We start from the raw sequence: 22,108 nt of genomic DNA, 5'->3' as shown, positions 1-22,108 counted from the left end.
AAACCCGAATACCTTTGTGTAATCGTTTTTCATAAAGTGTAATTGTATTATAGCATGTGCCCCTGACGATTTTCTTGATACGTTATGTGTGCTCTTGTTTGTATTGTATGGAGTTTTGTTGTTCAAATAAAACGTAAAAGACACAACTTTCCGGATGCGACTGCTGTAAAAATAAAATGACATCAAGGGTGCTGTACGCAGAGGTCTGAAACCTGCTCCACAGAAGATCTTTATCCAGAGGTGTTAAAGAAGTCGAGATCTCGCCATGAGAGGGGAAGCATCTCAGAAAAAGCAGGTGCAGTCGGTTCCACGGTCATAACACCACTAAGTCGGGCGACAAGAGCAAAACCCACCCGGCTTCCTCCGGGCAAGTAATGAGACAAAGAGACAGCACACAGCGGGTAGCGTGGCTGAGCGGTCTAAGGCGCTGGATTAAGGCTCCAGTCTTTGCGGGGGCGTGGGTTTGAATCCCACTGCTGCCAGGTGCTTCTGTTGAGACCCCCTTTCAGCTGGCTTCAGACGAAAGGGAGGGAACTGCTTTTTGGCAGTCTCTTGAGAAACTAAGCAAAGTGTTTAAAGATTCTTTCTCAGCTTGACATCAAGGCACAAAACAAAAACCTTCTTGCGTCCTCTCAACCCAAAAGCGCTTTGGCACTTTTTGCGTTATGCAGGGAACGACGTCTGCCCAGATCACTTTTGTGTCAATGCAAATCGTAGTGTGCCCTCCGTTTTAATGTTGGCTGTGCTGGCGTGCTGCTTCTGTCTGTGAAACTTGAATGTTCTGCTTCTTCACACCAAATCGTTGGCGGAGGTTGAGCTTGTTAAATCTTTGCGCATAGCGCTCCTTTGGAAGTACTTTGTCCAAGGTCAAAAGCGATCGTGGGATTTACTTCATGCTTGCAAAAAGCATGCCTCGCACGACAGATTTAAATGGGGAATGGAGCCTGCTTCTTGCTGTTTTTCCTGTGGTTGCAGTTACAAAGTTGATCGTGCTTTCACATTCTGTTAACAGTATTCACTGGCTGAGCTTTATCAGTTGGTTCGTAAAGGAATCTCTGCTTCGGTTCCAGAAAAGTCATCTGTAGTGTGTTTTTTTCCGTGCCCATGGCAGTCTTTTAAAGCTGGTAGTAATGGCGGCGAAGTTAATTTTTTATCCTCTTTAAAAGAATATGGACAGGCTGGGGCGAGCTCCATTTACCACTCTTTCAGCTAACCGCCGAACTCGCGAACTGATTACACTGCAGAGCCACAGGCGCCTCGCTTTTCTCCATCTCTGGGTTAGGGTGAAAAAAAAAACTTTGCTGGTATTAGCTGGCCTGCTGGGAGTACCTCTTCTTCACTGATGAGCAAGATTTGTGTTTCATCTTTCGCAAGCTGTATAGATTTCTTTCAAAACAAGTTGTTCCAGAAAGGAAACGAACACTTGCATTCACCTGAATTAAAAGGCATGGGATTTGCCCATAAGGATAAATTCTGTACAGTAAGACAGGAAGAAAGGCACCGGTGGGAATCGGACCCAGGATCTCCTGTTTACTAGACAGGCGCTTTAGCCAACTAAGCCAGGGCGCCGGCAAAGAACTGTCCTTTGACAGCCACTTGGACATGTCTCATCTGCTCTGAGACATCTGCGTTCGGTGTGCACCGAGACTGCTCGCCTTGCAAGTTGCCTCATTTACATGCGATAGCTCCACCACTAAGAGAAAGAATGAGAAATGGCTTTTATCTGGCACTTTTCATTCAAAAGGATCTCAATCTGCTTTCTGTGTACAAGAGGATGTCCAACTCATGTAGCTAAAGACGTAGACGACAGTGCTCCACTGAAATCTTGATCTCACAACCCTCGGCATGACTCCGCTGTGTTCTGCTTTAGACAAAGGGGGGAAAAGACTTCTTTCATCACACGTTTTGCACTGTTTACGGTGTTTGCAGTGCTCTTTCTTAAATGAAAACCAGGAATCGGCACCATATGAGGTGAGACTAGATAATATTGGAACAAGTAGCCTCGCCATTCCATGCGTGACGTGAGCAAAGTGTAATTCCTGTCTTTATAGTGTGCTTGTTAGAGACATAGCTGGCACCCAGAGCGCTTTAAATCCGGGAGTCAGCAGCCCAAGACAAGAGAGTTTCCTTTGTCTATGTTTTTTGCGTGAAGGGGGAAACCATGCGTGTTCTGCAAACGATCTTAGTATCGAAGTGCCGTCCCACATAACCGATCCGAACAATCTGCTTTACAGAGGAGCACTGCCGGAGCTTATCGTTGGCAAACTGAAGACCAGGCTGACCTCTTCTGTGACTCTTGAACACTGAGTCTCAAGGTTGTGAATTCAAGCTCCACGCTGGCGGGAAATTCCATAGGTAATGATCACATTTTCTTGCATGCTAATCAAAAGAAATATTAAGAAACTTTTCCCGATACCAGTTTTTTACAAAAGTAAAGGCACACGGCACATGTGTGCCACATCACTTCCGAGTTTAGTGACAACTAACTCAGAGATTGGAAGCTGGGTAGTTTCAGATCAGATCACTTTTTTTATCAAAGGTTCAAGCAAACCCGAATACTTTTGCAAGAGACATTTCAGAATCCCAGTCAAATCCAATACGATTGCTGGATCCTTTGAATTCGACTGAACTATAGCACAGATCTGCAGTCCACCATTAGAATACTGTGGGTGTGCTGTATAAGCCATACCGCCCAAAATAGTTCTAAAACAGGAGAAGCATCCTCGTTTAGGAATGTGGTATAAAGTGAAATGGTCTGGGAAGAGTCCTACGTTTGAACAGTTCAAAATAGACGTAAAGGGGTATTTACGGACTCTTTCGAAATGTAAGAACAAGCTGTGTGGACCTTATCTTTATTTACCTTGTGTAATCGTTTTTCATAAAGTGTAATTGTATTATAGCATGTGCCCCTGACGATTTTCTTGATACGTTATATGTGCTCTTGTTTGTATTGTATGTAGTTTTGTTGTTCAAATAAAATGTAAAAGACACAACTTTCCGGATGCGGCTGCTGTAAAAATAAAATGACATCAAGGGTGCTGTACGCAGAGGTCTGAAACCTGCTCCACAGAAGATCTTTATCCAGAGGTGTTAAAGAAGTCGAGATCTCGCCATGAGAGGGGAAGCATCTCAGAAAAAGCAGGTGCAGTCGGTTCCACGGTCATAACGCCACTAAGTCGGGCGACAAGAGCAAAACCCACCCGGCTTCCTCCGGGCAAGTAATGAGACAAAGAGACAGTGCACAGCAGGTAGCGTGGCTGAGTGGTCTAAGGCGCTGGGTTAAGGCTCCGGTCTCTTTGGGGGTGTGGGTTTGAATCCTACTGCTGCTAGTTTTTGTGTTACAACCACCAAATGGAGCAATGTGTTAAAAGCTACTTTATCAGCTTAACATCAAAGCAGGGAGAAAAAAGTGTTTCTTCTTCTCAACACAAATTATCGTTTCCACCTTCAGCAGGGAAGTTTGTCTACCAAGATCACTTTTGAGTCAGTGCAAATCACAGTGCGCCCTCAATTTTAATGTCGGTTGTGCTCCTTTTATCTGTGAAACAATGTTCTGCATTTTCAAGTCGAGTCATCCTCAGGGGTAGAGCTGATTATGTCTTTCCGCATAGCGCTCCATCAGAAATAACTTGTCTAAGTTCAAAAGAGATTGTGGGTTTCACTTCAAGCAATCACAAAGCATACCTCACATGTCAGATCTAAATGGGGAATTTGTTGGTTACGAAGCTGAACGTTTTTCCATGTTCTGCTAGAGTATCCACTGGCTTGCCTTTATAAGCTGTCTTGGAAAGATAAGCTGTGCTTCATCTCAGGACAAATCATCAGTACTGTCATTTTATTCTGTGTGTATGGCCATTATTTAAAGTATATAAAAATCACGAGTTCATAGATTTATCCAAATATCAACGGCACCTTGTAAACCTGTCATAAGAATTCCTTCAATCCAATAGTTTCACTCCAGGGAAAAGGCAGGGAAACATAGAGAATTCTTATTTAAAGACAACATCCGTATTGGATTGCATGTAAGCAGGCACCACTCAGAATTCCTAATATGATTTTGAATTCAGTTTTGCAGTGCTTTAGTGCTTTACTACTCTCAGAGAGTCCTTCATTGACCTTGCTGAAGCAGAGAAGCGACATAATCACAATTGTGACCAGTTTTTCTGCTGTTTCTGGTTAATAATGATTATTATTTTGTATTTTGATTAGTATTTTTCGTAGCGTTCTTCCTCAGCTTTTAAGTTATTTGGTGAGCAAGAACCACTGAGAACGAGTCTGAATCAATCAAGAACACATATGGTACTGCTGTCCTGTGTATTACTGCTTCGTCCTAATTGAGCTTTTCAGTGTTGAAGAAGACGTTTCCAATTTCGATTGCTGGTTTCAGAGGATGTGCTACAAGATCACAGATTCATTTGAAAAGATTTGGAGATGAATTGGCTGGGATTCAAACCTGGCTCAATTGCATGAAGGCACCTATACTCAGCAACGAGAGGAAAGGAGAAGGGGCCAGAGGTAGTGTGGCTGAATGGTCTAATATGCTGGATTTCATGCTCCACTCTCTCAGGGGCGTGGGTTTAAATCCCACTACTGCCCAATGTTTCAAGACCTTACTTCCTGAGATTTGTAATATGGTCAATAAAAGCACTTTATGTAAGTCTCTCTTATGTCAGCGCTACAAGTCACTTACTGCTCCACAGATCCGGGTTTCAATCCTTGGCATCTTCAGTTGTTTTATATTACTGTACTCACATCGCAATCTTCTTTTAAGTGAGAACTCTTTGCTCGTGTTCATAGAGAGCCAGGTTTACCTTTTGAATCTCACCCGGGATTTCCTGAGAGATCATTCAGCGAGCGAGTCCTCCCTCTGGACTCCGCACTGAGCTGAAAGCTGCACGAATTCCTCACTGCGTGTCCTGTACTGTTACAGGTGGTCCAGCGTAAATGTGCAGCACAGTGATATGAACAACTTGAACTTTTTCTGTATGTGAAGGAAAATGCAAAAGAGCATGTAAAGTATTGATCATATAAAATATCTATGGTACAACTCGAGAAAAAACTGAAGCACAAAACAATGACTTTTGATGATTACAAGAGATTCAAGAAACACAATCGTCCGCAGATGGGTTCGGATCCTGAACGCATAAGTCAAAAGAACAAAAGCGAAGTAAACTCTCTTCATTGTCTTATAGTTTATGTAATAAAACAATTTTTTTCTTTCCTTATAATTTCTTACTGTTGATAGACGATTCATTGAATTTTAACTGAATCACAACTACAAACATTTGGGGTTAAACTGTTATTCACATACTCTAACAAAGAGAAACGTTAGTGTCTTCCGGTGTGTGAGCCAATTTCTCAAAAAATTAAAAAATAAGCTATAGAAATTGAATTGTTCTACTTTTTAGGCTTGCATAGTCTTATTCATATTTCAGTTAAGCCTTTTCTTCTGTAGTAATTTCATTTGATATTAAAATTAGTCCTGATTTACAAGAATTTTGAAATAAGTTTCAGTTTAGGAAAATCGTGCCCAGAAGCTACCAAAACTGGTAATGTTCACATAATGTGTAATGCCAAAGCGGCAGTTGGGGTGTGAAACAAAAGGCATTTCTTGATATGAATCCTAAAACTTCATAGATGGCGTTCTAGGACTTCTCGCTTCAGATAAACCTGTCAATACATCATAGATTTCTACTCAATCAATATCTGCAGTGTTATCACTACCGAACGCTAAATATAGATCCTGGCAATAATTCATGAGTTGTTTGTTAGAAAATTGTTTATGGTTTTTTTTAAACATATTTTCAATACCAGACAAAAAGTCGAAAGTTTCAGTTTCATGCAACTGATGAAATCTCTCTTCGATGGAAGTTATAAGTACAGTACATCCAAAATACTGCGGAATCAATCAAATGTACATGTTTCTTGTGGATCCAGAAGATCATTTTGAGACTCAAAACATGCCTGTCTTTTCTTTTGTCGAGGACGAAGGAGTAGCAGTAGGAGTAGCAGTAATGGCAAGAACGTGTTTAGAGTTCAGGACTTCTCATTTCTAATGCAGAGCCATCGACTCGGAAAGCACCACCCGCGATAAAAGAAATTGCAGAATTGGTCTGTTCATGCTGCCTACACGCTTTGAATTGCTGGCATTTTCTGCAAGCGTTCCTTTTTGAGGGTTCATGAAATTCCTCACATTTGAGCCAACACTAAAATATTTCATTCGGGGTCGCCTAATTCAAAGTGCAAACCGAATCTACAGGGGAATGCTGTGGCACATGAAGGCGTTTGTTATTCTGTTGTGAGGTGTGAGGGGCGGAATGCAAATCGAGTTGGTGAATAGAAAATGAAACAGGAGTCACTTCTTGAGCTACAAATTCCAAAAAGTATGAAAACCTGTGCATTTTAACAGTGCAGAATACTCACAAATTGCACTGAGTTGCTTGCTTTCTTCTGCTGCTTTTATATTTCAGTCATTCACTGTCAGCTAGCACTGGAACAATTCAAGAGAGGTAAAAACAGAAGCTGTCAGGAGTGGGATTTGAACCCACGTCTCCATTCGGAGACCAGAACACCCAAGCCAGCTGGAAAGACACATGTCCTTGAGTCTGGCGCCTTAGACCACTCGGCCACCCTGACAAGCGAAAGTAAGTGGTGTGCTGAATGCACCAGTAGTTGACTAAACTGAGTTTCTTCCCTGAAATTATTTGCTTGCGAAGACCCAAGTTGCCTTGAATGGATCTTGGAAATCAAATATACGGATGGATTGTTATTCGGTTGTGAGTTTTGAGGGGCGTATTATAAATTGAGTTGGTGAAAAGGCGCTTTTTGTTAGTCTGTCGGGAGGCTGCACAAGGTGTTTAGAGGGAGAACTTCTTAAAGGCAGGCTCTCTATGTTTAACATCAAGAAAGATTTTTTTTTCTCAATGGAAATGCTCTTTGGCGCTTTCAGCTTTACGTAGGGAACAACGTCTGCCGAGACCACTTTTGGGCCAGTGCAAATGGTAATGTGCCACCAAGTACATTTAATATTGGCTGTGGTAGCGAGCTGCTTTTGTTTGTGAAGCTTTTACTTCTTTAAGCTGAATCATCGGCAGGAGTAGCTTATTAAATCTTTGCTCATTGCGCTCCATCAGAAATACCTTGTCCATGTTCAAAAGAGATCAGGGGATTTACTTTATGCTTTCACATGGCATACCTTACACGAAAGATTTAAATGGGGAATTGATTGTGCTTCTTGATGTTGTTCCTGTGGTTGCCTTGGTTACAATGGTGAACGTTCTTCCACGTTCTGCTAGAGTATCCACTGGGTGGGCTTTATCAATTGGCTCGGATAGGTCATCAGTGCTCCGTCTCCAGAAAAATAATCAGCACAGTCTTTTTTCTGTGCGCATGACCGTCTTTTAAAACATATAAAATCACGAGTTCATTGATTTCTCCAAATAACAACAATACATTTTAACCCTTCAATCCAATAGTTTTACTCCAAGTAAAAAGCAGCGCAATATATGGAGAGATGACATTCAAAGATTTCAACGTTCTTATTGGATTGCCTGTATGCAGATATCGCTCAGAATTGCTAATATGATTTTAATTCAGTTTTTCTCTACTACTTTCAGAGTCTTTTATTGACCTTGCTGAAGCAGAGAAGTGACATAATCACAAATGCAACCAGTTGTGCAGCTGTTTCTGGTTAATAATGATTAATGCGAAAAAAAAAACAGCTCCTTGCATTAAGAGTCCTCCCTCTGGATTCCTCTGAAAGCTGCGCGAATTACTCACTGCATGTCCTGTACTGTGTAGCACAGTGACAAGAACGCCTTGAGTTTTTTTCCGTATGTGAAGGAAAATGCAAAAGAGCATGAAAAGTATTGATGGTATAAAATATCCATGGTACAACTCGAGAAAGAACTGAAGGACAAAACAATGACATTTGATGATTACAAGAGAAACACAACCGTCCGAACATGGGCTTGGATCCTGACCGCTTGCGTTAAAAGACAAAGCAAAGGATATAACCTGTAAATGTCTTCATGTCTTACAGTTTATGAAATACAGTGCCTTGCGAAAGTATTCGGCCCCCTTGAACTTTTCAACCTTTTGCCACATTTCAGGCTTCAAACATAAAGATATAAATTTTTTATTTTATGTGAAGAATCACCAACAAGTGGGACACAATTGTGAAGTGGAACGAAATCTATTGGATTTTTGAAACTTTTTTAACTAATAAAAAAATGAAAAGTGGGGCGTGCAAAATTATTCGGCCCCTTTACTTTCAGTGCAGCAAACTCACTCCAGAAGTTCAGCGAGGATCTCTGAATGATCCAATGTTGTCCTAAATGACTGATGGTGATAAATAGAATCCACCTGTGTGTAATCAAGTCTCTGTATAAATGCACCTGCTCTGTGATAGTCTCAAGGTTCTGTTGAAAGCGCAGAGAGCATCATGAAGACCAAGGAACACACCAGGCAGGTCCGTAATACTGTTGTGGAGAAGTTTAAAGCCGGATTTGGATACAAAAAGATTTCCCAAGCTTCAAACATCCCAAGGAGAACTGTGCAAGCGATCATCTTGAAATGGAAGGAGTATCAGACCACTGCAAATCTACCAAGACCTGGCCGTCCCTCTAAACTTTCAGCTCAGACAAGGAGAAGACTGATCAGAGATGCAGCCAAGAGGCCCATGATCACTCTGGATGAACTGCAGAGAACTACAGCTGAGGTGGGAGAGTCTGTCCATAGGACAACAATCAGTCTTACACTGCACAAATCTGGCCTTTATGGAAGAGTGGCAAGAAGAAAGCCATTTCTCAAAGATATCCATAAAAAGTCTCGTCTAAAGTTTGCCACAAGCCACCTGGGAGACACCCCAAACATGTGGAAGAAGGTGCTCTGGTCAGATGAAACCAAAATCGAACTTTTTGGCCACAATGCAAAACGATATGTTTGGCGTAAAAGCAACACAGCTCATCACCCTCAACACACCATCCCCACTGTCAAACATGGTGGTGGCAGCATCATGGTTTGGGCCTGCTTTTCTTCAGCAGGGACAGGGAAGATGGTTAAAATTGAGGGGAAGATGGATGCAGCCAAATACAGGACCATTCTGGATGAAAACCTGTTGGAGTCTGCAAAAGACCTGAAACTGGGACGGAGATTTATCTTCCAACAAGACAATGATCCCAAACATACAGCAAAATCTACAAAGGAATGGTTCACAAATAAACGTATCCAGGTGTTTGAATGGCCAAGTCAAAGTCCAGACCTGAATCCAATCGAGAATCTGTGGAAAGAGCTGAAAACTGCTGTTCACAAACGCTCTCCATCCAACCTCACTGAGCTCGAGCTGTTTTGCAAGGAAGAATGGGCAAGAATTTCAGTCTCTCGATGTGCAAAACTGATAGAGACATACAGAGACATTACAAGCGACTTGCAGCTGTAATCGCAGCAAAAGGTGGCTCTACAAAGTATTAACGCAAGGGGGCCGAATAATTTTGCACGCCCCACTTTTCATTTTTTTATTAGTTAAAAAAGTTTCAAAAATCCAATAGATTTCGTTCCACTTCACAATTGTGTCCCACTTGTTGGTGATTCTTCACATAAAATAAAAAATGTATATCTTTATGTTTGAAGCCTGAAATGTGGCAAAAGGTTGAAAAGTTCAAGGGGGCCGAATACTTTCGCAAGGCACTGTAACACAATTTCTTACTTTCTTGATAATTTCTTACTATTGATAGATGCTTTTTTTAATTTTAACAGAATCACAATTACAAACAAATGGGGTTAAACTGTTATTCACATACTCTAACGAAGAGAAACGTTAGTGTCTTCCGGTGTGTGAGCCCATCTCTCAAAAAATAAACAAATACGTTCTATAAATTGAATTGTTCTATTTTTCAGGCTTGCATAGTCTTATTCATATTTCAGTTAAGCCTTTTCCTCTGTAGTAATTTCATTTGATATTAAAATTAGTCCTGATTTACAATTTTTGGACATGGTTCATCTTAAAGAATTTTGTAATAAGTTTCAGTTTGGGAAAATCGTGCCCAGAAGCTACCAAAACTGGTAATGTTCACATAATGTGTAATGCAAAAGCAGCAGTTGGGGTGGGAAACAAAAGGCATTTCTTGGTATGAATCCTTAAACTTCATAGATGGCGTTCTAGGACTTCTCGCTTCAGATAAAGCTGTCAATACATCATAGATTTCTACTCAATCAATATCAGCAGTGTTATCACTACCGAACGCTAAATATAGATCCTGGCAATAATTCATGAGTTGTTTGTTAGAAAATTGTTTATGGTTTTTTTTAAACATATTTTCAATACCAGACAAAAAGTCGAAAGTTTCAATTTCATGCAACTGATGGAAGTTATAAGTACAGTACATCCAAAATACTGCGGAATCAATCAAATGTACATGTTTCTTGTGGATCCAGAAGATCATTTTGAGACTCAAAACATGCCTGTCTTTTCTTTTTTCGAGGACAAAGGAGTAGCAGTACGAGTAGCACTAATGGCAAGAACGTGTTTAGAGTTCAGCACTTCTCATTTCTAATGCAGAGCCATCGACTCGGAAAGCGCGATAAAAGAAATTGCAGAATTGGTCTGTTCATGCTGCCTACACGCTTTGAATTGCTGGCATTTTCTGCAAGCGTTTGAAGTGGAAATCTAATAAGTAAATTGATTCTTAAAATGTAGAGAGTTTAGAAAAAAATATATTGGTGCTTTTAGAAAATATATTTCAAGGATGTAATTGCTGTGCTACAGTACGTGCAGAATTTTAGAAAACAGTGCGTCAATAAAGTACACTGTTTAGGCTACTTTAGAAGACAAAGTACCAAAACAATATATGCTGTCTGGGTCGTTAGAATTAGCTGAAAGTAACTGATTAGCTTTGAATAACAAATCTATTGCTTCTTCTCTCGCTCTATGATGTTATCTGTTTTGTCTCAGGGAAAGGGGAAGTTTTTGAAGGGACAAAGCACTGAGCTTTTTTACAGCACAACGTCTTATAAAAACCCTGTACTGCTTGTAACAAATTGAGTCTCTGGTTGCACTTTGCAGAGTGGCATCAGGGCTCCCAATATTGCAATATTGAAATAAAGACCTTACTCAGGTGAGAACTCTCTCTTGTGGCTTCCTTGATAGTTATATTTCCATGACAATTTGGGGGCTCATCCGGGATCACAAACCTGAACGCGAATGGCTGCTGAAACTCCATCCGGACCCGGACAATTTTAGCAAATTGGACGAACCTTTATGGGATAAACTGTTTATCCTTCCAGAGACGCGTCTGGAGAATTGGCAGCTGTCTGACGTCAGTAAGTGATCCTTAAAAATTAATAGTTTGAGAAGCGAGCCACAGTGGTGTTCTCACGCGGGTTTGATGAGTCTGGGACTCATATAAAGAACTTATCTTAACACAGACGTGTGGTGTTTGCTCTGCGGAGTAGTTAATGTGATAAGGTTCTAAGTAAGGCACCGATCGGTAAAAATGGGAAATTAAAATTCAAAGACGAAAATGGGACCGAGCAGTCCAGCAAAAGTACATGTACGACAAATTCAGAGAAACAATTATAGCCTGTTTTAGAGTAAAAAAAAATGTTTTATGTTCATGAACTGTAAAGCTAGGGTAATAGGTGTAAGGGAACTTGCACATAATTTATATATGATAATTAGGGGCCCATAACTATGAAGGATCTTTGTAAGTGAATCAGAATGGACAGAGGAAAGTTGAATTAGGAAAAAGAAGTTTCCTGAAGAAGGGGAAACTTAGAAGAGAAGGAGAAGAAAGGAAAGAAAGTGAATTGGAAAACTTATGTAATGGAAAGAGGAATCACAGAAATAATGGGAAGCTTCAAAAAAGACTAGTCTTGAAACTAAAGAACAGCAAGCTACAGCTAAAGTCATGGCCATGCCTTCTAAAAAGAAAAAGTCTCCACCGAAACTAGAAAGCGGTCAGGAGCCAAAGCCTTTTCACTTGTTCATGAAATGCCAATGTGCACTTTTACAGGTCCAGAAGGAACATTGACATTGGTCTCCTAGTGAATTATTTGCATTAGTTAAGTCTTTTCCTAAATTGCCTGATGACCGTAAAGAATTTTGAAGAAAGGCAAGCCTTGTTCTTGATTGTCTTAAGCCTAATTACAGTTACATAACCTTCTTGCTAGATTATATTGTTCCTAAAGGTTTACAACGTCCTCTAAAAAGGAGGAGGCAGATTGGCGGATACGTGACCCAAATGATGAAGAAGTATCCATCTAAATTAAACCACACGGACATGGAGAGGAAAAGTTAGGCGGCCGCTTCTAAAAAGAGGTAAGGACTCCTCTTTTCTAAAAAGTCCCTTGTCCTCTCCATGTTGCTGTGGTGCTGAAGCAAGTACAACAGAAAAATGAGTTAATGGTGTATGTTTTTAGATGCCTGTTTTGTGAAGGTGGGGTAGAAAAAAAGGGATTGCTGAAGGAATAGCGTCTCGCCCTGCCCGTGCGAAACAATCCAGGTGTTGCATCCTGGTACACGACTGCAGTACGGCTGAAGGTAGTAACTAGAAAAGTACTCGCAGAAGAGCCGAAAATGGTAACTCGATTCAACTGTGTGTTTAAAGCCAGGATTTGGAACCTGGTCCGTGTTCCCGAATTTTGATAGTTCGTCAGTTTGTCTCGACTGGGGGGCTCTGCGGGGCGCGTGGGAGACGTGAAAATGGTTTGGTGTGAAGAAAAAAAAAAGTTTGATTAATCCAAAGTGAAACTTAAAAGAAATATGTCAGACGGAATTTAGGCTGAACAGGAATGTAGAAAAGTGTATGAACATTTGGATAAAAATAAACAATATTTAGAGGAATATTTGAGAATTCAACAGAATATCATAGATGAGACGCAAAAATCTCTGATGGAAAAGCTAAAAGCAATGGCTGAACGAAACGAAGTTATATATGCAGAAAAAGAAACAGCAAAAGAAGAAATAGAAGAGAGAATCTAGGAGAAGGGTGGGAATTAGTGTGGAGATTTTTGAAAGAGCATTACCCACCGAAAACTGATTAGAGAAAAGTAACAGCATGTCAGCAGAAGGAAGTGAGGATGTTTCAGATTTTACAGAAAGGTTTATAGCTTTATGGATAGTATACTCGGGGTTAGCCGATGAGAAGGAAGTGAATGAAGATACTTCCACAGTAATAAAACAAATTTACTTGAGTGGGTTAAAACCTGATGTTGCCAAGAATGTACAACTATGCTTTCCTGATATTACGGACAGCGGAGACAGATTTGATTTAATAACTCGCGAAGCATGCATGTAGAAGTGCGAGCGCTGCAAATGGGAGGTAAAAAGACTCCCAAGGAGGAGAAAAGGGAGCCGCCAGTTTGTCGAAATTATTGTGCGACTTTAATGTTATACCGAGATATAAAACCCCAAAGACAAAACTACTAATAAGCTGGTGTGCAGTTACTAAAAAAAAGGTGTTTTTTGGAGAAATTGTAAGAAAGAGGCTTGATTTCACAATTAAAGAACATGTCAGAAGCTGAAACGAGAGCCGTGCATGAACTAACAGTTTTAATCTAGTAAACCCCTCTATAGCCTTCCTAAATTTATCTCAGGATTTAAATAAAAGTGAAATAATCTTACAGTGTGCAGTAACTGGGGGACACAGGAGCACATCTGTCCTGTTTTTAGACTAAAACAGCATAAAGATGTGATATAAAGTTTTCTAACGGGTAACAGGAGGCTACAGGAGAAGGGGTGCAAGGGTTGTGTTTAAAGCAAATATAAGCTGTCAGTCTGCTTGGGAAAAGAACTTGAACTTGAACTTTATTGCCATATGTAACCGGTGCTGGTACAATGGAATTCTTACTTACAGAAAGTCTCTCGATTGTAAAACAAGTGTAAAAAAAACAAAACAAAGTGCAAACAGTGCATCAAGACAATGTACAAACAAACAATAGACAATATGCAAGTAAACATCTAGACAGTTTGAATGTAAACAATACAGACGTGTAAACAATGACTGGAGATGTGCAATAGATAAGAAATCATAAAGAGGTAGATGGTGATGGTGTAGGTGTGGTCCGAAGGGGATGGCTAAATGTGTTCGCCAGTCTCACTGCTTGTGGATAGAAGCTATTGAAGAATCTAGTGGTAAGTGTCCGTATGCTCTTATATCTCTTGCCTGACGGCAGTGGGGTGAAGAGCTCATGCCCTGGGTGGTGACTGTCCTCTGTGATGGCCAGAATTCTACCACGGCAGCGGTCCTCATAGAGCTGTTTAATCTCGGTGAGACCGCAGCCGATGATCTTCTGGGCCATATTGACCTTTCTCTGCAGTGCCTTTCTTTCTCGCGAAGAGGTGTTGCCATACCACACGGTGATCCCGTTGGTGAGGACGCTCTCGATAGTGCAGCGGTAGAAGTTCACCAACACATGTATTGGCATCCCCCATCACTTGAGGCACCTCAAGAAATAAAGGCGCTGCTGAGCCTTCTTCATGATAGAGTCAGTGTTCACAGTCCAGGTTAGATCTTTAGAGATGTGAATTCCCAAAAACCTAAAGCTGGTGACTGTTTCCACTTCCGTTCCATCAATACTGAGTGGGCTGTGAGTGTGTGGCCTGTGTCTCCGAAAGTCCACTATTAGCTCTTTCGTTTTCTTTATGTTCAAGTCCAGTTTATTGCTATGACACCACCTAAGCAGCTGTACAACTTCATCCCTGTAAGTAGACTCGTCATCATCACTGATCAGTCCTATTATAGTGGTGTCATCGGCAAACTTGATGATGCGGTTATTGCTGTGTCTTGCTGTGCAGTCGTGAGTAAATAGGGAGTACAACCTTGGACTCAGACAGCAGCCTTGTGGGGTTCCAGTGCTCAGGGTGAGTGGTGTTGATGTTTTATTGCCTATCCGCACCACCTGTGGTCTCTCGATAAGAAAGTCCAGCAGCCAGTTGCAGACAGAGTTGCACAGACCTAATCCCCTGAGCTTTGTCACCAGTTGACTGGGTATGATGGAATTGAATGCTGAACTGTAGTCCACAAACAGCATTCTCACATACGAGTTCTTAGTGTCCAGGTGTTCCAAGGCTGTATGCAGAGCCAGGGAGACAGCATCATCCACTGATCTGTTGTTCTGGTAGGTGAACTGCAGGGGGTCCAGGGACTGTGATGGAGGAGTTGATGTGTGACAACACCAGCTTCTCCAGGCATTTCATCACCACAGATGTTAATGCTACTGGGCGGTAATCATTCAGGCATGTCACTTTTGTCTTTTTGGGGGTTGGAACAATAGTGTTTTTTTTAAAGTAGGTGGGGACCATGGACTGTGACAGGGAGGAGTTAAAGATGTCTGTAAACACTGTGGTCAGCTGGGCTGCACATGTCCTCAGGACGCGAGGTGGTATCCCATCAGGCCCTGCAGCCTTACGGATTTTCACCCTGCTCAGAGTCTTCTGCACGTCCTGCTCTGAGAGTTTCAGAACAAACTTGCCCTGCACGCTTGGGGTCTTCTCAGCAGTGCCCGTGTTCAGAGCATCAAAGCGGGCATAGAAGTGGTTCAGCTCGTCAGGCAGGGATGCGTTGTTCGTGTCAATCTCCTGGCTGCAGCCCTTGTAACCTGTGATTGACTGTAATCCCTGCCACAGCCTCCGGGTGTCAGCGCACTGCATTTCAAGCCGCACTCTGTAGCTCCGTTTGGCGCGTTTTATGGCCTCTTCTAATGCATACTGTGATTTCTTGTACAGCTCTTTGTCCCCCGATTTGAACGCGGTGGATCTATCTTTTATTTTATTGCGAATGTCGTGGTTGAACCACGGTTTCTGATTGGGAAATGACCTAATTTTCATTTCTGGTACACAAACGTCGGTGCAGTATTTAATATAGCTGGTGACCGCGTCCGTGTACTCATTTAAATCTGTGTCGGGAGCTCTGAATGCGTCCCAGTCTGTACTATCAAAGCAGCCTATTAACTTGCTTTCCGCCTCCTCAGACCAACAACGCACTGACCTGTTCACAATGGGTGAGGTCTTCAGCTTCTGTTTGTACTCAGGAAGCAACAGGAGAGCGATGTGGTCCGACTTACCGAAACTCGGTTTGGGAAGCGCTTTGTATGCCCCTTTTATTGTTGTGTAGCAGTGGTCTAAATATTGCCTCCTCTTGTCGGTACAGTGACATGCTGAATGTATTTTTGCAGAACTTTCCTCAGATTGCAGTGGTTGAAGTCCCCAACTACAATTGAGACGGCTTCTGGGTGGGAGTTTTCGTGCTTGTTGATAATGTCGTGGAGTTCGCTATGTGCTGCTTCCACGCAGGCTTGAGGTTGAATGTAAACGATTGTGATAAACTCCCTCGGCAAATAAAAGGGTCGACATTTTATGGTCAGGTGTTCTAGATTCGGCGAGCAGGATTTAGAGATTACCTTCACGTCGGTGCACCACTTGCTGTTGACCAGGAAGCAAATGCCTCCGCCTTTGTGTTTGCCGGTTGCTTGGTGGTTTCTGTCCATGCGGTAAATGGTGAACCCCTTTGGCTGGATGGCGGTGTCCGGGACGCATGCATTCAGCCAGGTTTCAGTGAAGGCATAAACACAGCAATCCCTCAGGTCCCTTTCCGCGTTGATCCGACAATGTAGCTCATCTATCTTATTGTCCAGTGACTGAACATTAGCTAACAAAATAGACGGCAGCGGTGGTCTGTGCGGACGCCTTCGTAGTCGCGCTAGTACGCTGCCTCGTCTTCCCCGGCGTCTGCAACCTGTTGTTGTTGTTCGCCGCATCTTTGTCCGATCCAGCAGGTGGGGTCCGGTACGTGAAAAAAGTTGTTTGATGACATTAAGGAGTCTATCCTCAGGTTTAAAAGCGTTTGTCTATCATAAGTAATGACAGACATTGAGCGTCCAACACAAAACAAGAGTATTAACGTATAAATAAACATTAAAACAGACACACAACGAGAGAGCTTTCTGTAAACCGTCGCCATCTTTCCGGCGCCGGATCAGATGTACAGTTTCAACTACTGATGTGGGTGGGGGACACCCCAGACCTATTTTAGGCCCAGACTGCAGCATTTTATAAGGAATTACTGCATGAAATAGCATTTATGTAAACTAACTCAATAGAGTTATGTGATATTGTGATTGTTTTACCTAATTAGGGAATCCATAAGGCCGGGCTACTCCAAGTATTGGATCTAACGAGGAAAAAAAGGAGTATTAAAACCAACTACATGATAAAGCCAGGGTGAATGCCTTCTCAGAACGAGCTTGTCCAGTGACGTATTGGTTTAAGGGGGGTAGTGCAGTCTAAAGACAAAATTGCCTTGACCCCTGCAGCAGAAACCGTTTTTGATTCTTTTGAAACAAGCTTTCTTGCAGACACTGGCCCTGGACTGTATTCCCTCAGACTGATCATCTGTATGTAATCTGTCTGTAAGTGAAAGAAATGGGTTGTGAGCCGTTGTGCCGGTGCAGGAGCATGGAGATAGGCATCGTCTGGTGGGTTATTATTATTCAGGACCCCTTGATGCGGTGGCCAAGGGGCCGTGTTTATGTGTTGTGCAGGCTACCTGCCTGGCTGTATAAACTGTGAATAATCTGGTGTAGAACTAGCAGACCGAATGAAAATATTTAATTGAAACTTGTAAATATGCTAAATGGAAAATTGTACATTTCGAGGGCTTGGTTCTCGAAGTCGATGTCGTCGCTGCATAGTCGTCGTAACCTAAGGAACTGTGAAAAAGGAAGAGAGTTTTTAGTGTGGTTGGGGTGAAATTAGCTGTACAGGAGGTAGCTGTGTGAATCCGTGGGTTTGTAATAAACTGAAGTGGACAGTCGGGGGTAGTTGATAGACAAGTGGATGTCTAGAAACGGAAGAGTGGTGGAAGATATGTTAACCGTATATTTGAGGGACGGGTGGAAGTTGGTGAAATGGTGCAGGAAGAACTCAAGCTGATCGTTGGAGCATGTGGCGGCACCGACGCAGTCATCAATATATCGCTTGTAGAGGTCAGGGACATAGCCAGTGTAGGAAGCGAAGAAGCGTTCTTGTACCCAGCTGACAAAAATGTTGGCATAGCTGGGTCCCATTCTGGTGCCCATGGCAACTCCACTGACCTGTTGGTAAAAAAGATTATTGAAAGAGAATGCGTTCAGTGTGAGGACCAATTCTGCACGGCGTACCAGGGTGTGGGTGGGTGGATCAAGCACTGTGCGTTTGTCCAGCGTGTGCTTGAGGGCTGTAAGGCCGTCATTATGGGGAATGACGGTGTACAGAGATGTGATGTCCATGGTAAAAATGTAGCATTCGGTACCCTGAAATTGGAAATCATTAAAAAGTTGGAGCGCGTTGTTGGTGTCTTTGATGTATGACGGAAGATCTTCAACCAGCAGTCTCATGAGGCTGTCGAGAAAGGCTGAGATGTAAGTAGTTGGACAGTTACATGCTGATACGATGGGGCGTCCAGGGGTGTCCGGTTTGTGGATTTTGGGGAGGAGGTAAAATTGAGATACCTGTGGATGTTCCATGATGAGCCGGTTCGCCTCCTGGGGGAGCTCGTTACTGCTGATAAAAAGGGAAATGGTGGATACCACTTCCTTTTGGTAGTCAGTGGTAGGGTCCTGTTGGAGAGGGAGGTAGGCAGAAGTGTCAGTTAGTTGTCTAGAGGCTTCAAAGATATATAGATCCTTACGCCACACCACAACAGCACCTCCTTTGTCCGCTGGTTTGATGACAATATCATCCCTGTTGCGGAGAGACTGGAGAGCCTGATTTTCTCCTTGGGTGAGGTTAGACCTATGTTTACTGGGTATAGGGAGTGCCTTGGGAGCTTGATTAGTGCATTGGTTGATGAAATAATCAACTGGTGGTAAACGGCCAGAGGAGGGAGTCCAACAGCTCTGTTTGGGATTAATGTTGTTAATGACATCAATAACCAGGTTGTTATCAGCTGCCTGTGAAGAGAAATTGTCGGCAAAATGTGCTCTGAGACGGATCCTGCGGTAAAAGCGGTTAAGGTCGACATTGGTCTGGGTGATGTCCAGTTTCCTGGGAACTGGTACAAAACTGAGCCCTTTGCTGAGGAGGGATCGCTCATCCTGTGAAAGGGAAAGGTCAGAAGGTATGGTGACAACAAGGTTAGGGTTGGTGAGGGTGTTCGGGGTGTTGATGGTTTTCTTCTGTAGAAGATGACTGAGTTTTTTGTCCTTCTCTGTAGTGAGAAACTGGTAGAGTTTAGAGTTGAGAGATCTAATGAGGTTAGTTATGAAGGGAAGATGATGTGGAGCTGTCAGCCGTAGAAATTCCTTAGCCTCTTTGATGTTGTTGTTGGAAAGGATAATCTGTTTTTTGAGGGAGAAAATGGTAGAGAGCATTAGTTTCCTAGAAAATTGTTTTAGAAGTCTCTGAGTGTTACTCTGGGTGGTATCAGAGTCAAAAGAAAAGGTATTAAATTTAAGGCGAAATCCTTTATGGATGATATTATGTCGACGACATCTGTAAAGGAATAGAAGGTGGTTAGAAAGCCTGGTCTTGGAACAGATAGCTTTAAAGAGACGGAATGCTGGTTTAGTGAGAGAAGCGGGCAAGTGGCCCAGGGAGGAAGAGAAGGTATGACGAAGAGATCTAGAAAAAGATTTGGAGGAAGGCATAGTGGGTCGCATATATTTTCGTTTTTCCTCTTATTTACATAACACGCTTTCGAGAAATAGACTGTCTTGTAATGAAAGCTGCATTAGAAAATGTGTATCTAAATTAAAATCGGGAATATGTCTTTTGCGTTATTCAGCTTTCTTAGCACTTGGGTCTCGATTCAGATATTGCAATGAAAGCAACAGGGGAGTAAGTTTTCCTTTTCTAAATCAAAGGTGATCTGCTCACAAGGAAGTATAAAAACTTCAGCGTTTACTTTTTGAAGACCGCAAATTGTTGAAACACTGTTGCTTCATAAGCTAATAAGTAACATTTCTGAGCACGCATTGTATTACTAATGCTATTATTAATTAAAAAAAAGCTTAAATTCACATAATGGAATTTGGATGGCTCAAAGTAGTCTATTCCTTGTACACCTTTACTTGCCCGCTGAGTAGAGTTTTAACCAACGGCAGCAGAAGTAGCACTAAAAGCAACAGTGTGGTTAGAGTGTCACAATACACTCTATGAAAGAATTGCGGCTTCAGATCGTTTTGTTCTGTTGAAGCTGCCTACAGGCTCCGATTTGCTGACATTGGCTGTGATCTTTTTCATGAAATTCTTCACATATTTGAAATATTTAATTCGGGTTCGCCTAATACACGGTGCAACCCGTACCTGCAGCAGAATGCTGTGGCACATGAAGCCGTTTTGTTTATCGGTTGTAAGGATTGAGGAGCGTACTACAAATCAAGCAAGCGAAAAGAAAATTAAACAGGAGTCAGGAGTTTTTGGATTGCTAATCCATTGTGCTCTGCTCATCTAGGTTCAAATTCCATTCTTGTCATGGTTAAGGCCTGAGACGTGTGTGTTTTTTCTAAACGGTGTTTGCATTTGTTTCCTCCTTTACTCCTGTAAACTCAGGATTTTTTTTTCCTTGGTGGCAACAATACGCTTCTGCAATACAGTAAATGGTAGACTCTGCTTTCAAATTAGCTGCACCAGGCATTCGGATACAGAAAAACACAGGGATTTAAAATTCAGGAATATGAATGGCCAATTGCTTACAGCTAGGGTTTTTACGTTTTCTTATTTAGCGATTTGTGTATCAATCTTTTAACAATTCATTAAAATGCTAACAATATGTAAAATCAAAACAACAGCACCTTTAAATGCTGGGGAGACAGGTAGTTGTTTTTTTCATCAGATGCCAATCTCTAATGCTGTGTGTGAGAGCTTACGTACCTTTCCTTTTCTCACATTTTCTGACAACTATTCCAAAGGGGCACCCTGTCAGCTCCTAATACTTTTTAAAAGTCTGCCTGCATGTTTGATTATTGTCGTTTTATTTAGAAAAAGTTCAATATTGATCATAACTAAAGAAAATTAGGATCACGAATAAAAAAAGGGCTGAAGATGCGAGTCGCTCTTGAATCAGAGCTGGGCGACACGGGCTTCTGTTCTGATATGATTGTACGAAAAGCAGGAGGAATCTCTTCTCTCCTATGGAGCATGAGCTGAATCAGGAGTGAGACATTTCGTATGCTCGTGCATATGTTAACGCATGACCTACATCGTAAAACTAAATTAAAAACTAACATTAAGTTGTCAAAGACATTCATTTATATACAAACAAGAGACACACATAGTAATGATTCTACATTAACTTGTCCTGCACTGATCAGACTACTTGAAATGTATGAAAGCCCGTTTCCGCCAGGGAGTTACAAAAAAACGCACTATGGTATCGCAGAATTCCGGCTAAGTAACTCAGAATTTTGACTTTATCTCTCACATTTGCGACTTCGAAATAGCCCATATTTCATTGTCTGTCCTTTTGTTATTGTAACGGATTCGGGTTCTAGCCAGCAAGACCTGGGTTTGAGCCATTACGGGGTTTGAGGCACGAAGTAGGGTGGGAGCGGCGAGGGCACAAGCCCTAGAACCCGAATCCGTTACAATAACAAAAGAACAGACAATGAAATATGGGCTATTTCGAAGTCGCAAATGTGAGAGATAAAGTTAAAATTCTGAGTTACTTAGCCGGAATTCTGCGATACCATAGCGCGTTTTTTTGTAACTCCCTGGTGGAAACGGGGACAGGTAGGGTCTGGCAGGAGGAGCTCCTGTAGGGGTGGGTGTCCTGCAGTTCAGCTGGATTGTTCTTCTTTCTCCCCAGGTGCCTGAATGAAGGCTCCAGCCTGGCCCTTGTGACTCTCCTGCCTCCAGTCGCCTTGTAATGGCAACATTTCAATAAAGCTGTGAAAGACCCTTCTGCCTGCCCTTGTTTCTTTATGGTTTACAGGTTTGAATGGGGTGGAGGAATTCAAGGGAAGTGAGACCCATTAATAAATTAAAGTACTGTATTTGTGGGTGTTCCACTTTCAAGAATGCTTCCTGTATTGCTGCCAATGAGGACTGAAAATGGCTGTAGTTATAAAGCATTGTACTGGGGGAAGATGGCCGCACTATTCCTTGGGCAGGTCATTGTGACTTTTTTTTTTT

General features: G+C 42.1%; 1 protein-coding gene, 2 non-coding genes and 1 pseudogene across 3 annotated transcripts in view; 2 read left to right on the top strand and 2 right to left on the bottom strand.

Moving 5' to 3' along the window:
• Positions 1 to 22,108, top strand: part of LOC102695046 (zinc finger protein 721-like) — a 1,154,024-nt pseudogene that overhangs the window by 344,592 nt on the left and 787,324 nt on the right.
• Positions 1 to 22,108, bottom strand: part of LOC138242831 (zona pellucida sperm-binding protein 3-like) — a 496,704-nt gene that overhangs the window by 80,484 nt on the left and 394,112 nt on the right. The window lies entirely within an intron of this gene.
• On the top strand, positions 401 to 482 carry trnal-aag (transfer RNA leucine (anticodon AAG)). The gene has a single exon. It is a non-coding gene; the product is annotated as a tRNA-Leu (tRNA).
• On the bottom strand, positions 6,524 to 6,636 carry trnal-caa (transfer RNA leucine (anticodon CAA)). Its single transcript has 2 exons — positions 6,599 to 6,636; positions 6,524 to 6,569 (listed from the first exon to the last, which is right to left on the bottom strand). It is a non-coding gene; the product is annotated as a tRNA-Leu (tRNA).

Source organism: Lepisosteus oculatus, chromosome 14 (assembly GCF_040954835.1).
Source record: "Lepisosteus oculatus isolate fLepOcu1 chromosome 14, fLepOcu1.hap2, whole genome shotgun sequence".
Taxonomy (NCBI): domain Eukaryota; kingdom Metazoa; phylum Chordata; class Actinopteri; order Semionotiformes; family Lepisosteidae; genus Lepisosteus; species Lepisosteus oculatus.
This window is presented reverse-complemented; position numbering and strand designations above follow the sequence as displayed.